The sequence below is a fragment of the Taeniopygia guttata genome, chromosome W (genome assembly GCF_048771995.1).
Source record: "Taeniopygia guttata chromosome W, bTaeGut7.mat, whole genome shotgun sequence".
Classification (NCBI taxonomy): Eukaryota; Metazoa; Chordata; class Aves; order Passeriformes; family Estrildidae; genus Taeniopygia; species Taeniopygia guttata.
In genome coordinates this window covers 20,412,064-20,428,530 of record NC_133064.1, presented here as the reverse complement: position 1 = coordinate 20,428,530, position 16,467 = coordinate 20,412,064, and positions in this window count along the sequence as shown.

Sequence of the window (16,467 nt, the reverse complement as noted above, 5' to 3'; positions counted from 1 at the left end):
AATTGTGCTGCCCTGAGAATCCAAAAAGAGCCCTACAAACGGACATCAGGAACCTGGACTGGTGAGTTTTCCTTCCCAGGGAAAAGAGCCGATGTTTGCGCTTCGAGTCCTTTGGCCCTGAGCGGGCAGCTGACTGCAAAAAATCCGAACATCGAAGGATAAGTCCCAGACAGGAGCTGCCCCCACCTCATACTTGTGCTTCCCTGAGACTCTAAAAAGATCCCTACAAACTGACATCAGGAACCTGGACTGGTGAGTTTTCTTTCCCAGGGAAAAGAGCCGATGTTTGCGCTCTGAGACCTGTGGCCCTGAGCGAGCAGCTGACTGCAAAAAATCCGAACATCGAGGGATAAGTCCCAGACAGGAGCTGCCCCCACCTCATACTTGTGCTGCCCTGAGAGTCCAAAAAGAGCCCTACAAACTGACATCAGGAACCTGGACTGGTGAGTTTTCTTTCCCAGGGAAAAGGGCCGATGTTTGCGCTTCGAGTCCTGTGGCCCTGAGCGGGCAGCTGACTGCAAAAAATCCGAACATCGAAGGATAAGTCCCAGACAGGAGCTGCCCCCACCTCATACTTGTGCTGCACTAGAGAGTCTAAAAAGAGCCCTACAAACTGACATCAGGAACCTGGACTGGTGAGTTTTCTTTCCCAGAGAAAAGAGCGGATGTTTGCGCTTCGAATCCCGTGGCCCTGAGCGGGCAGCTCACTGCAAAAATGCGAACATCAAAGGATAAGTCCCAGACAGGAGCTGCCCCCACCTCATGCTTGTGCTGCCCTGAGAGTCCAAAAAGAGCCCTACAAATTGACATCAGGAACCTGGACTGGTGAGTTTTCTTTCCCCCGGAAAAAAGCCGATGTTTGCGCTTTGAGTCCTGTGGCCCTGAGCGGGCAGCTGAGTGCAAAAAATCCGAACATCGAAGGATAAGTCCCAGACAGGAGCTGCCCCCACCTCATGCTTGTGCTGCCCTGAGAGTCCAAAAAGAGCCCTACAAATTGACATCAGGAACCTGGACTGGTGAGTTATCTTTCCCAGGGAAAAGACCCGATGTTTGCGCTCCGAGTCCTGTTGCCCTGAGCGCCCAGCTGACTGCAAAAAATCCGAACATTGAAGGATAAATCTAGACAGGAGCTGCCCCCACCTCATACTTGTGCTGCCCTGAGAATCCAAAAAGAGCCCTACAAACTGACATCAGGAACCTGGACTGGTAAGTTTTCTTTCCCAGGGAAATTAGCCGATGTTTGCGCTTCGAGTCCCGTGGCCCTGAGAGGGCAGCTGAGTGCAAAAAATCCGAACATCGAAGGATAAGTCCCAGACAGGAGCTGCCCCCACCTCATACTTGTGCTGCACTAGAGAGTCTAAAAAGAGCCCTACAAACTGACATCAGGAACCTGGACTGGTGAGTTTTCTTTCCCAGGGAAAAGAGCCGATGTTTGCGCTCAGAGTCCTGTGGCCCTGAGCGGGCAGCTGACTGCAAAAAATCTGAACATCGAAGGATAAGTCCCAGACAGGAGCTGCCCCCACCTCATACTTGTGCTGCCCTGACAGTCCAAAAAGAGCCCTACAAACTGACATCAGGAACCTGGACTGGTGAGTTTTCTTTCCCCCGGAAAAGGGCCGATGTTTGCGCTTCGAGTCCTGTGGCCCTGAGCGGGCAGCTGACTGCAAAAAATCCGAACATCGAAGGATAAGTCCCAGACAGGAGCTGCCCCCACCTCATACTGGTGCTGCACTAGAGAGTCTAAAAAGAGCCCTACAAACTGACATCAGGAACCTGGACTGGTGAGTTTTCTTTCCCAGAGAAAAGAGCGGATGTTTGCGCTTCGAATCCCGTGGCCCTGAGCGGGCAGCTGACTGCAAAAATGCGAACATCAAAGGATAAGTCCCAGACAGGAGCTGCCCCCACCTCATGCTTGTGCTGCCCTGAGAGTCCAAAAAGAGCCCTACAAATTGACATCAGGAACCTGGACTGGTGAGTTTTCTTTCCCCCGGAAAAAAGCCGATGTTTGCGCTCCGAGTCCTGTTGCCCTGAGCGCGCAGCTGACTGCAAAAAATCCGAACATTGAAGGATAAATCCAGACAGGAACTGCCCCCACCTCATAATTGTGCTGCCCTGAGAATCCAAAAAGAGCCCTACAAACTGACATCAGGAACCTGGACTGGTAAGTTTTCTTTCCAAGGGAAAAAAGCCGATGTTTGCGCTTCGAGTCCCGTGGCCGTGAGAGGGCAGCTGAGTGTAAAAAATCCGAACATCGAAGGATAAGTCCCAGACAGGAGCTGCCCCCACCTCATACTTGTGCTGCACTAGAGAGTCTAAAAAGAGCCCTACAAACTGACATCAGGAACCTGGACTGGTGAGTTTTCTTTCCCAGGGAAAAGAGCCGATGTTTGCGTTTAGGGTCCTGTGGCCCTGAGCATGCAGCCGAGTGCAAAAAATCCGAACATCGAGGATAAGTCCCAGACAGGAGCTGCCCCCACCTCATACTTGTGCTGCCCTGACAGTCCAAAAAGAGCCCTACAAACTGACATCAGGAACCTGGACTGGTGAGTTTTCTTTCCCCCGGAAAAGTGCCGATGTTTGCGCTCAGGGTCCTGTGGCGCTGAGCGGGCAGCTGAATGCAAAAAATCCGAACATCGAGGAATAAGTCCCAGACAGGAGCTGCCCCCACCTCATACTTGTGCTGCCCTGAGAGCCCAAAAAGAGCCCTACAAACTGACATCAGGAACCTGGACTGGTGAGTTTTCTTTCCCAGGGAAAAGACCCGATGTTTGCGCTCAGAGTCCCGTGGCCCTGAGCGGGCAGCTGACTGCAAAAAATCTGAACATCGAAGGATAAGTCCCAGACAGGAGCTGCCCCCACCTCATACTTGTGCTGCCCTGAACGTCCCAAGTGAGCCCTACAAACTGACATAAGGAACCAGGACTGGTGAGTTTTCTTTCCCAGGAAAAAGAGCCGATGTTTGCGTTTTGGGTCCTGTGGCCCTGAGCGGGCAGCTGACTGCAAAAAATCCGAACATCGAAGGATAAGTCCCAGACAGGAGCTGCCCCCACCTCATACTTGTGCTGCCCTGACAGTCCCAGGGGAGCCCTACAAACTGACATCAGGAACCTGGACTGGTGAGTTTTCTTTCCCAGGGAAAAGAGCCGATGTTTGCGCTCAGGGTGCTGTGGCCCTGAGCGCGCAGCTGACTGCAAAAAATCCGAACATCGAAGGATAAGTCCCAGACAGGAGCTGCCCCCACCTCATACTTGTGCTGCCCTGACAGTCCAAAAAGAGCCCTACAAACTGACATCAGGAACCTGGACTGGTGGGTTTTCTTTCCCTCGGAAAAGTGCCGATGTTTGCGCTCAGGGTCCTGTGGCGCTGAGCGGGCAGCTGAATGCAAAAAATCCGAACATCGAGGAATAAGTCCCAGACAGGAGCTGCCCCCACCTCATACTTGTGCTGCCCTGAGAGCCCAAAAATAACCCTACAAACTGACATCAGGAACCTGGACTGGTGAGTTTTCTTTACCAGGGAACAGAGCCGATGTTTGCCCTTCGAGTCCTTTGGCCCTGAGCGGGCAGCTGACTGCAAAAAATCCGAACATCGAAGGATAAGTCCCAGACAGGAGCTGCCCCCACCTCATACTTGTGCTGCCCTGAGATTCTAACAAGAGCCCTGCAAACTGACATCAGGAACCTGGACTGGTGAGTTTTCTTTCCCAGGCAGAAGAGCCGATGTTTGCGCTTCGAATCCCGTGGCACTGAGCTGGCAGCTGACTGCAAAAATGCGAACATCGAAGGATAAGTCCCAGACAGGAGCTGCCCCCACCTCATACTTGTGCTGCACTAGAGAGTCTAAAAAGAGCCCTACAAACTGACATCAGGAACCAGGACTGGTGAGTTTTCTTTCCCAGGGAAAAGACCCGATGTTTGTGCTCCGAGTCCTGTGGCCCTGAGCGGGCAGCTGAGTGCAAAAAATCTGAACATCGAAGGGTAAGTCCCAGACAGGAGCTGCCCCCACCTCATACTTGTGCTGCCCTGACAGTCCAAAAAGAGCCCTACAAACTGACATCAGGAACCTGGACTGGTGAGTTTTCTTTCCCCCGGAAAAGAGCCGATGTTTGCGTTTCGAGCCCTTTGGCCCTGAGCGGGCAGCTGACTGCAAAAAATCCGAACATCGAAGGATAAGTCCCAGACAGGAGCTGCCCCCACCTCATACTTGTGCTGCCCTGAGATTCTAAAAAGAACCCTGCAAACTGACATCAGGAACCTGGACTGGTGAGTTTTCTTTCCCAGGCAGAAGAGCCGATGTTTGCGCTTCGAATCCCGTGGCACTGAGCGGGCAGCTGACTGCAAAAATGCGAACATCGAAGGATAAGTCCCAGACAGGAGCTGCCCCCACCTCATACTTGTGCTGTCCTGAGAGTCCAAAAAGAGCCCTACAAACTGACATCAGGAACCTGGACTGGTGAGTTTTCTTTCCCAGGGAAAAGAGCCGATGTTTGCACTCCGAGTCCTGTGGCCCTGAGCGAGCAGCTGACTGCAAAAAATCGGAACATCAAAGGATAAGTCCCAGACAGGAGCTGCCCCCACCTCATACTTGTGCTGCCCTGAGAATCCAAAAAGAGCCCTAAAAACTGACATCAGGAACCTGGACTGGTGAGTTTTCTTTCCCAGGCAGAAGAGCCGATGTTTGCGCTCCGAGTCCTGTTGCCCTGAGCGCGCAGCTGACTGCAAAAAATCCGAACATTGAAGGATAAATCCAGACAGGAGCTGCCCCCACCTCATAATTGTGCTGCGCTGAGAATCCAAAAAGAGCCCTACAAACTGACATCAGGAACCTGGACTGGTAAGTTTTCTTTCCCAGGGAAATTAGCCGATGTTTGCGCTTCGAGTCCCGTGGCCCTGAGAGGGCAGCTGAGTGCAAAAAATCCGAACAACGAAGGATAAGTCCCAGACAGGAGCTGCCCCCACTTCATACTTGTGCTGCCCTGACAGTCCCAAGGGAGCCCTACAAACTGACATAAGGAACCAGGACTGGTGAGTTTTCTTTCCGAGGAAAAAGAGCCGATGTTTGCGTTTAGGGTCCTGTGGCCCTGAGCATGCAGCTGACTGCAAAAAATCCGAACATCGAAGGATAAGTCCCAGACAGGAGCTGCCCCCACCTCATACTTGTGCTGCCCTGACAGTCCAAAAAGAGCCCTACAAACTGACATCAGGAACCTGGACTGGTGAGTTTTCTTTCCCCCGGAAAAGTGCCGATGTTTGCGCTCAGGGTCCTGTGGCGCTGAGCGGGCAGCTGAATGCAAAAAATCCGAACATCGAGGAATAAGTCCCAGACAGGAGCTGCCCCCACCTCATACTTGTGCTGCCCTGAGAGTCCAAAAAGAGCCCTACAAACTGACATCAGGAACCTGGACTGGTGAGTTTTCTTTCCCAGGGAAAAGAGCCGATGTTTGCGCTCAGGGTGCTGTGGCCCTGAGCGCGCAGCTGACTGCAAAAAATCCGAACATCGAAGGATAAGTCCCAGACAGGAGCTGCCCCCACCTCATAATTGTGCTGCCCTGAGAATCCAAAAAGAGCCCTACAAACTGACATCAGGAACCTGGACTGGTGAGTTTTCCTTCCCAGGGATAAGAGCCGATGTTTGCGCTTCGAGTCCTTTGGCCCTGAGCGGGCAGCTGACTGCAAAAAATCCGAACAACGAAGGATAAGTCCCAGACAGGAGCTGCGCCCACCTCATACTTGTGGTGCCCTGAGAGTCCAAAAAGAGCCCTACAAACTGACATCAGGAACTTGGACTGGTGGGTTTTCTTTCCCCCGGAAAAGTGCCGATGTTTGCGCTCAGGGTCCTGTGGCGCTGAGCGGGCAGCTGAATGCAAAAAATCCGAACATCGAGGAATAATTCCCAGACAGGAGCTGCCCCCACCTCATACTTGTGCTGCCCTGAGAGCCCAAAAAGAGCCCTACAAACTGACATCAGGAACCTGGACTGGTGAGTTTTCTTTCCCAGGGAAAAGAGCCGATGTTTGCGCTCAGAGTCCTGTGGCCCTGAGCGGGCAGCTGACTGAAAAAAATCTGAACATCGAAGGATAAGTCCCAGACAGGAGCTGCCCCCACCTCATAATTGTGCTGCCCTGAGAATCCAAAAAGAGCCCTACAAACTGAAATAAGGAACCTGGACTGGTGAGTTTTCCTTCCCAGGGAAAAGAGCCGATGTTTGCGCTTCGAGTCCTTTGGCCCTGAGCGGGCAGCTGACTGCAAAAAATCCGAACAACGAAGGATAAGTCCCAGACAGGAGCTGCCCCCACCTCATTCTTGTGCTGCCCTGAGAGTCCAAAAAGAGCCCTACAAACTGACATCAGGAACCTGGACTGGTGAGTTTTCTTTCCCAGGGAAAAGACCCGATTTTTGCGCTCCGAGTCCTGCGGCCCTGAGCGTGCAGCTGACTGCAAAAAATCAGGACATCAAAGGATAAGTCCCAGACAGGAGCTGCCCCCACCTCATAATTGTGCTGCCCTGAGAGTCCAAAAAGAGCCCTACAAACTGACATCAGGAACCTGGACTGGTGAGTTTTCTTTGCCAGGGAATAGAGCCGATGTTTGCGCTCCGAGTCCTGTGGCACTGAGCGAGCAGCTGACTGCAAAAAATCCGAACATCGAAGGATAAGTCCCAGACAGGAGCTGCCCCCTCCTCCTACTTGTGCTGCCCTGACAGTCCCAGGGGAGCCCTAAAAAACTGACATCAGGAACCTGAACTGGTGAGTTTTCTTTACCAGGGAACAGAGCCGATGTTTGCCCTTCGAGTCCTTTGGCCCTGAGCGGGCAGCTGACTGCAAAAAATCCGAACATCGAAGGATAAGTCCCAGACAGGAGCTGCCCCCACCTCATACTTGTGCTGCCCTGAGACTCCAAAAAGAGCCCTGCAAACTGACATCAGGAACCTGGACTGGTGAGTTTTCTTTCCCAGGGAAAAGAGCCGATGTTTGCGCTTCGAATCCCGTGGCACTGAGCGGGCAGCTGACTGCAAAAATGCGAACATCGAAGGATAAGTCCCAGACAGGAGCTGCCCCCACCTCATATTTGTGCTGTCCTGAGAGTCCAAAAAGAGCCCTACAAACTGACATCAGGAACCTGGACTGGTGAGTTTTCTTTCCCAAGGAAAAGAGCCGATGTTTGCGCTCAGGGTCCGGTGGCGCTGAGCAAGCAGCTGAATGCAAAAAATCCGAACATCGAAAAATAAGTCCCAGACAGGAGCTGCCCCCACCTCATACTTGTGCTGCCCTGACAGTCCCAGGGGAGCCCTACAAACTGACATCAGGAACCTGGACTGGTGAGTTTTCTTTCCCTTGGAAAAGTGCCGATGTTTGCACTGCGAGTTCTTTGGCCCTGAGCGGGCAGCTGACTGCAAAAAATCTGAACATTGAAGGATAAGTCCCAGACAGGAGCTGCCCCCACCTCATACTTGTGCTGCCCTGAGAGTCCAAAAAGAGCCCTACAAACTGACATCAGGAACCAGGACTGGTGAGTTTTTTTCCCAGGGAAAAGAGCCGATGTTTGCGCTCTGAGACCTGTGGCCCTGAGCGAGCAGCTGACTGCAAAAAATCCGAACATCGAAGGATAAGTCCCAGACAGGAGCTGCCCCCGCCTCATACTTGTGCTGCCCTGACAGTCCCAGGGGAGCCCTACAAACTGACATCAGGAACCTGGACTGGTGAGTTTTCTTTCCCAGGGAAAAGAGCCGATGTTTGCGCTTTGAGTCCTGTGGCCCTGAGCGGGCAGCTGGCTGCAAAAAATCCAAACATCGAAGGATAAGTCCCAGAAAGGAGCTGCCCCCACCTCATAATTGTGCTGCCCTGAGAATCCAAAAAGAGCCCTAAAAACTGACATCAGGAACCTGGACTGGTGAGTTTTATTTTCCCCCGGAAAAAAGCCGATGTTTGCGCTTTGAGTCCTGTGGCCCTGAGCGGGCAGCTGACTGCAAAAAATCCGAACATCGAAGGATAAGTCCCAGACAGGAGCTGCCCCCACCTCATACTTGTGCTGCCCTGAGAGTCCAAAAAGAGCCCTACAAACTGACATCAGGAACCTGGACTGGTGAGTTTTCTTTCCCCCGGAATAAAGCCGATGTTTGCGCTCCGCGTCCTGTGGCCCTGAGCGGGCAGCTGAGTGCAGAAAATCGGAACACCGAAGGATAAGTCCCAGACAGGAGCTGCCCCCACCTCATACTTGTGCTGCCCTGACAGTCCCAGGGGAGCCCTACAAACTGACATCAGGAACCTGGACTGGTGAGTTTTCTTTCCCAGGGAAAAGAGCCGATGTTTGCACTGCGAGTCTTTCGGCCCTGAGCGGGCAGCTGAGTGCAAAAAATCTGAACATCGAAGGATAAGTCCCAGACAGGAGCTGCCACCACCACATACTTGTGCTGCCCTGACAGTCCCAAGGGAGCCCTACAAACTGACATCAGGAACCTGGACTGGTGAGTTTTCTTTCCCAGGGAAAAGACCCGATTTTTGCGCTCCGAGTCCTGCGGCCCTGCGCGTGCAGCTGACTGCAAAAAATCGGAACATCAAAGGATAAGTCCCAGACAGGAGCTGCCCCCACCTCATAATTGTGCTGCCCTGAGAGTCCAAAAAGAGCCCTACAAACTGACATCAGGAACCTGGACTGGTGAGTTTTCTTTCCCAGGGAATAGAGCCGATGTTTGCGCTCCGAGTCCTGTGGCACTGAGCGAGCAGCTGACTGCAAAAAATCCGAACATCGAAGGATAAGTCCCAGACAGGAGCTGCCCCCTCCTCCTACTTGTGCTGCCCTGACAGTCCCAGGGGAGCCCTAAAAAACTGACATCAGGAACCTGAACTGGTGAGTTTTCTTTACCAGGGAACAGAGCCGATGTTTGCCCTTCGAGTCCTTTGGCCCTGAGCGGGCAGCTGACTGCAAAAAATCCGAACATCGAAGGATAAGTCCCAGACAGGAGCTGCCCCCACCTCATACTTGTGCTGCCCTGAGACTCCAAAAAGAGCCCTGCAAACTGACATCAGGAACCTGGACTGGTGAGTTTTCTTTCCCAGGGAAAAGAGCCGATGTTTGCGCTTCGAATCCCGTGGCACTGAGCGGGCAGCTGACTGCAAAAATGCGAACATCGAAGGATAAGTCCCAGACAGGAGCTGCCCCCACCTCATATTTGTGCTGTCCTGAGAGTCCAAAAAGAGCCCTACAAACTGACATCAGGAACCTGGACTGGTGAGTTTTCTTTCCCAAGGAAAAGAGCCGATGTTTGCGCTCAGGGTCCGGTGGCGCTGAGCAAGCAGCTGAATGCAAAAAATCCGAACATCGAAAAATAAGTCCCAGACAGGAGCTGCCCCCACCTCATACTTGTGCTGCCCTGACAGTCCCAGGGGAGCCCTACAAACTGACATCAGGAACCTGGACTGGTGAGTTTTCTTTCCCTTGGAAAAGTGCCGATGTTTGCACTGCGAGTTCTTTGGCCCTGAGCGGGCAGCTGACTGCAAAAAATCTGAACATTGAAGGATAAGTCCCAGACAGGAGCTGCCCCCACCTCATACTTGTGCTGCCCTGAGAGTCCAAAAAGAGCCCTACAAACTGACATCAGGAACCAGGACTGGTGAGTTTTTTTCCCAGGGAAAAGAGCCGATGTTTGCGCTCTGAGACCTGTGGCCCTGAGCGAGCAGCTGACTGCAAAAAATCCGAACATCGAAGGATAAGTCCCAGACAGGAGCTGCCCCCGCCTCATACTTGTGCTGCCCTGACAGTCCCAGGGGAGCCCTACAAACTGACATCAGGAACCTGGACTGGTGAGTTTTCTTTCCCAGGGAAAAGAGCCGATGTTTGCGCTTTGAGTCCTGTGGCCCTGAGCGGGCAGCTGGCTGCAAAAAATCCAAACATCGAAGGATAAGTCCCAGAAAGGAGCTGCCCCCACCTCATAATTGTGCTGCCCTGAGAATCCAAAAAGAGCCCTAAAAACTGACATCAGGAACCTGGACTGGTGAGTTTTATTTTCCCCCGGAAAAAAGCCGATGTTTGCGCTTTGAGTCCTGTGGCCCTGAGCGGGCAGCTGACTGCAAAAAATCCGAACATCGAAGGATAAGTCCCAGACAGGAGCTGCCCCCACCTCATACTTGTGCTGCCCTGAGAGTCCAAAAAGAGCCCTACAAACTGACATCAGGAACCTGGACTGGTGAGTTTTCTTTCCCCCGGAATAAAGCCGATGTTTGCGCTCCGCGTCCTGTGGCCCTGAGCGGGCAGCTGAGTGCAGAAAATCGGAACACCGAAGGATAAGTCCCAGACAGGAGCTGCCCCCACCTCATACTTGTGCTGCCCTGACAGTCCCAGGGGAGCCCTACAAACTGACATCAGGAACCTGGACTGGTGAGTTTTCTTTCCCAGGGAAAAGAGCCGATGTTTGCACTGCGAGTCTTTCGGCCCTGAGCGGGCAGCTGAGTGCAAAAAATCTGAACATCGAAGGATAAGTCCCAGACAGGAGCTGCCACCACCACATACTTGTGCTGCCCTGACAGTCCCAAGGGAGCCCTACAAACTGACATCAGGAACCTGGACTGGTGAGTTTTCTTTCCCAGGGAAAAGACCCGATTTTTGCGCTCCGAGTCCTGCGGCCCTGCGCGTGCAGCTGACTGCAAAAAATCGGAACATCAAAGGATAAGTCCCAGACAGGAGCTGCCCCCACCTCATAATTGTGCTGCCCTGAGAGTCCAAAAAGAGCCCTACAAACTGACATCAGGAACCTGGACTGGTGAGTTTTCTTTCCCAGGGAATAGAGCCGATGTTTGCGCTCCGAGTCCTGTGGCACTGAGCGAGCAGCTGACTGCAAAAAATCCGAACATCGAAGGATAAGTCCCAGACAGGAGCTGCCCCCACCTCATACTTGTGCTGCCCTGACAGTCCCAGGGGAGCCCTACAAACTGACATCAGGAACCTGGACTGGTGAGTTTTCTTTCCCAGGGAAAAAAGCCGATGTTTGCGCTCCGAGTCCTGTTGCCCTGAGCGTGCAGCTGACTGCAAAAAATTCGAAAATCAAAGGATAAGTCCCAGACAGGAGCTGCCCCCACCTCATACTTATGCTGCCCTGAGAGTCCAAAAAGAGCCCTACAAACTGACATCAGGAATCTGGACTGGAGAGTTTTCCTTCCCTGGGAAAAGAGACGATGTTTGCGCTCCGAGTCCTGGGGCCCTGAGCGGGCAGCTGAGTGCAAAAAATCGGATCATGGAAGGATAAGTCTGAGACTGGAGCTGCCCCCACCTCATACTTGTGCTGCCATGAGACTCCAAAAAGAGCCCTACAAACTGACATCAGGAACCTTGACTGGTGAGTTTTCTTTCCCAGGGAAAAGAGCCAATGTTTGCACTCCGAGTCCTGTGGCCCTGAGCGGGCAGCTGACTGCAAAAAATCCGAACATCGAAGGATAAGTCCCAGACAGGAGCTGCCCCCACCTCATACTTGTGCTGCCCTGAGAGTCCAAAAAGAGCCCTACAAACTGACATCAGGAACCTCGACGGGTAAGTTTTCTTTACCAGGGAACAGAGCCGATGTTTGCCCTTCGAGTCCTTTGGCCCTGAGCCGGCAGCTGACTGCAAAAAATCCGAACATCGAAGGATAAGTCCCAGACAGGAGCTGCCCCCACCTCATACTTGTGCTGCCCTGACAGTCCCAGGGGAGCCCTACAAACTGACATCAGGAACCTGGACTGGTGAGTTTTCTTTCCCCCGGAAAAAAGCTGATGTTTGCGCTCCGAGTCCTGTGGCCCTGAGCGGGCAGCTGAGTGCAAAAAATCCGAACATCGAAGGATAAGTCCCAGACAGGAGCTGCCCCCACCTCATACTTGTGCTGCCCTGAGACTCCAAAAAGAGCCCTACAAACTGACATCAGGAACCTGGACTGGTGAGTTTTCTTTCCCAGGGAAAAAAGCCGATGTTTGCGCTCCGAGTCCTGTGGCCCTGAGCGGGCAGCTGAGTGCAGAAAATCCGAACATCGAAGGATAAGTCCCAGACAGGAGCTGCCCCCACCTCATACTTGTGCTGCCCTGACAGTCCCAGGGGAGCCCTACAAACTGACATCAGGAACCTGGACTGGTGAGTTTTCTTTCCCAGGGAAAAGAGCCGATGTTTGCACTGCGAGTCTTTCGGCCCTGAGCGGGCAGCTGAGTGGAAAAAATCTGAACATCGAAGGATAAGTCCCAGACAGGAGCTGCCCCCACCTCATACTTGTGCTGCCCTGAGAGTCCAAAAAGAGCCCTACAAACTGACATCAGGAACCTGGACTGGTGAGTTTTCTTTCCCAGGAAAAAGAGCCGATGTTTGCGTTTAGGGTCCTGTGGCCCTGAGCATGCAGCTGACTGCAAAAAATCCGAACATCAAAGGATAAGTCCCAGACAGGAGCTGCCCCCACCTCATACTTGTGCTGCCCTGAGAGTCCAAAAAGAGCCCTACAAACTGACATCAGGAACCTGGACTGGTGAGTTTTCTTTCCCAGGGAATAGAGCCGATGTTTGCGCTCCGAGTCCTGTGGCACTGAGCGAGCAGCTGACTGCAAAAAATCCGAACATCGAAGGATAAGTCCCAGACAGGAGCTGCCCCCGCCTCATACTTGTGCTGCCCTGGCAGTCCCAGGGGAGCCCTACAAACTGACATCAGGAACCTGGACTGGTGAGTTTTCTTTCCGTGGGAATAGAGCCGATGTTTGCGCTCCGAGTCCTGTGGCCCTGAGCGGGCAGCTGAGTGCAAAAAATCCGAACATCGAAGGATAAGTCCCAGACAGGAGCTGCCCCCACCTCATACTTATGCTGCCCTGAGAGTCCAAAAAGAGCCCTACAAACTGACATCAGGAACCTGGACTGGTGAGTTTTCTTTCCCAGGGAAAAGAGCCGATGTTTGCGCTCCGAGTCCTGTGGCCCTGAGCGGGCAGCTGAGTGCAAAAAATCGGAACATCGAAGGATAAGTCCCAGACAGGAGCTGCCCCCGCCTCATACTTGTGCTGCCCTGAGACTCCGAAAAGAGCCCTACAAACTGACATCAGGAACCTGGACTGGTGAGTTTTCTTTCCCAGGGAAATTAGCCGATGTTTGCGCTCAGAGTCCTGTGGCCCTGAGCGGGCAGCTGAGTTCAAAAAATCCGAACATCAAATGATAAGTCCCAGAGAGCAGCTGCCCCCACCTCATACTTGTGCTGCCCTGACAGTCCCAGGGGAGCCCTACAAACTGACATCAAGAACCTGGACTGGTGAGTTTTCTTTCCCAGGGAAAAAAGCCGATGTTTGCGCTCTGAGTCCTGTGGCCCTTAGCGAGCAGCTGAGTGCAAAAAATCCGAACATCGAAGGATAAGTCCCAGACACGAGCTGCCCCCATCTCATACTTGTGCTGCCCTGAGCGTCCAAAAAGAGCCCTACAAACTGACATCAGGAACCTGGACTGGTGAGTTTTCTTTCCCCCGGAAAAAAGCTGATGTTTGCGCTCCGAGTCCTGTGGCCCTGAGCGAGCAGCGGACTGAAAAAATCCGAACATCGAAGGATAAGTCCCAGACAGGAGCTGCCCCCACCTCATACTTGTGCTGCCCTGAGAGTCCAAAAAGAGCCCTACAAACTGACATCAGGAACCTGGACTGGTGAGTTTTCTTTCCCAGGGAAAAGAGCCGATGTTTGCGTTTAGGGTCCTGTCGCCCTGAGCATGCAGCTGACTGCAAAAAATCCGAACATCGTAGGATAAGTCCCAGACAGGAGCTGCCCCCACCTCATACTTGTGCTGCCCTGAGAGTCCGAAAAGAGCCCTACAAACTGACATCAGGAACCTGGACTGGTGACTTTTCTTTCCCAGGGAAATTAGCCGATGTTTGCGCTCAGAGTCCTGTGGCCCTGAGCGGGCAGCTGAGTTCAAAAAATCCGAACATCAAATGATAAGTCCCAGAGTGGAGCTGCCCCCACCTCATAATTGTGCTGCCCTGAGAATCCAAAAAGAGCCCTACAAACTGAGATCCGGAACCTGGACTGGTGAGTTTTTTTTCCCCCGGAAAAAAGCCGATGTTTGCGCTCCAATTCCTGTGGCCCTGAGCGGGCAGCTGACTGCAAAAAATCCGAACATCGAAGGATAAGTCCCAGACAGGAGCTGCCCCCACCTCATACTTGTGCTGCCCTGAGAGTCCAAAAAGAGCCCTACAAACTGACATCAGGAACCTGGACTGGTGAGTTTTCTTTCCCAGGGAAAAGAGACGATGTTTGCGCTCCGAGTCCTGTGGCCCTGAGCGGGCAGCTGAGTGCAATAGATCCGAACATCGAAGGATAAGTCCCAGACAGGAGCTGCCCCCACCTCATACTTGTGCTGCCCTGAGAGTCTAAAAAGAGCCCTACAAATTGACATCAGGAACGTGGACTCGTGAGTTTTCCTTCCCAGGGAAATGAGCCGATATTTGCGCTCCGAGTCCTGTGGCCCTGAGCGGGCAGCTGAGTGCAAAAAATCCGAACATCAAAGGATAAGTCCCAGACAGGAGCTGCCCCCACCTCATACTTATGCTGCCCTGAGAGTCCAAAAAGAGCCCTACAAACTGACATCAGGAACCTGGACTGGTGAGTTTTCTTTCCCAGGGAAAAAAGCCGATGTTTGCGCTCCGAGTCCTGTGGCCCTGAGCGGGCAGCTGACTGCAAAAATGCGAACATCGAAGGATAAGTCCCAGACAGGAGCTGCCCCCACCTCATACTTGTGCTGCCCTGACAGTCCCAAGGGAGCCCTACAAACTGACATCAGGAACCTGGACTGGTGAGGTTTCTTTCCCCCGGAAAAGTGCCTATGTTTGCACTCAGGGTCCTGTGGCGCTGAGCGGGCAGCTGAATGCAAAAAATCCGAACATCGAGGAATAAGTCCCAGACAGGAGCTGCCCCCACCTCCTACTTGTGCTGCCCTGAGAGCCCAAAAAGAGCCCTACAAACTGACATCAGGAACCTGGACTGGTGAGTTTTCTTTCCCAGGGAAATTAGCCGATGTTTGCGCTTCTAGTCCCGTGGCCCTGAGAGGGCAGCTGAGTGCAAAAAATCCGAACATCAAAGGATAAGTCCCAGACAGGAGCTGCCCCCACCTCATACTTGTGCTGCATTAGAGAGCCTAAAAAGAGCCCTACAAACTGACATCAGGAACCAGGACTGGTGAGTTTTCTTTCCCAGGGAAAAGACCCGATGTTTGCGCTCCGAGTCCTGTGGCCCTGAGCGGGCAGCTGACTGCAAAAAATCCGAACATCGAAGGATAAGTCGCAGACAGGAGCTGCCCCCACCTCATACTTGTGCTGCCCTGAGAGTCCAAAAAGAGCCCTACAAACTGACATCAGGAACCTGGACTGGTGAGTTTTCTTTCCCCTGGAAAAAAGCCGATGTTTGCGCTCTGAGTCCTGTGGCGCTGAGCGGGCAGCTGAATGCAAAAAATCCGAACATCGAGGAATAAGTCCCAGAGAGGAGCTGCCCCCACCTCATACTTGTGCTGCCCTGAGAGTCCAAAAAGAGCCCTACAAACTGACATCAGGAACCTGGACTGGTGAGTTTTCTTTCCCAGGGAATAGAGCCGATGTTTGCGCTCAGAGTCCTGTGGCCCTGAGCGGGCAGCTGACTGCAAAAAATCTGAACATCGAAGGATAAGGCCCAGACAGGAGCTGCCCCCACCTCATACTTGTGCTGCCCTGACAGTCCCAAGGGAGCCCTACAAACTGACATAAGGAACCAGGACTGGTGAGTTTTCTTTCCCAGGAAAAAGAGCCGATGTTTGCGTTTAGGGTCCTGTGGCCTTGAGCATGCAGCTGACTGCAAAAAATCCGAACATCGAAGGATAAGTCCCAGACAGGAGGTGCGCCCACCTCATACTTGTGCTGCCCTGAGAGTCCAAAAAGAGCCCTACAAACTGACATCAGGAACCTGGACTGGTGAGTTTTCTTTCCCAGGGAAAAGAGCCGATGTTTGGGCTCTGAGTCCTGTGGACCTGAGCGAGCAGCTGACTGCAAAAAATCCGAACATCGAAGGATAAGTCCAAGACAGGAGCTGCCCCCACCTCATACTTGTGCTGCCCTGAGAGTCCAAAAAGAGCCCTACAAACTGACATCAGGAACCTGGACTGGTGAGTTTTCTTTCCCAGGGAAAAGAGATGATGTTTGCGTTCCGAGTCCTGTGGCCCTGAGCGGGCATCTGACTGCAAAAAATCCGAACATCGAAGGATAAGTCCCAGACAGGAGCTGCCCCCACCTCATACTTGTGCTGCCCTGAGAGTCCAAAAAGAGCCCTACAAACTGACATCAGGAACCTGGACTGGTGAGTTTTCTTTCCCAGGGAAAAGAGATGATGTTTGCGTTCCGAGTCCTGTGGCCCTGAGCGGGCATCTGACTGCAAAAAATCCGAACATCGAAGGATAAGTCCCAGACAGGAGCTGCCCCCACCTCATAATGTTGCTGCCCTGACAGTCCCAGGGGAGCCCTACAAACTGACA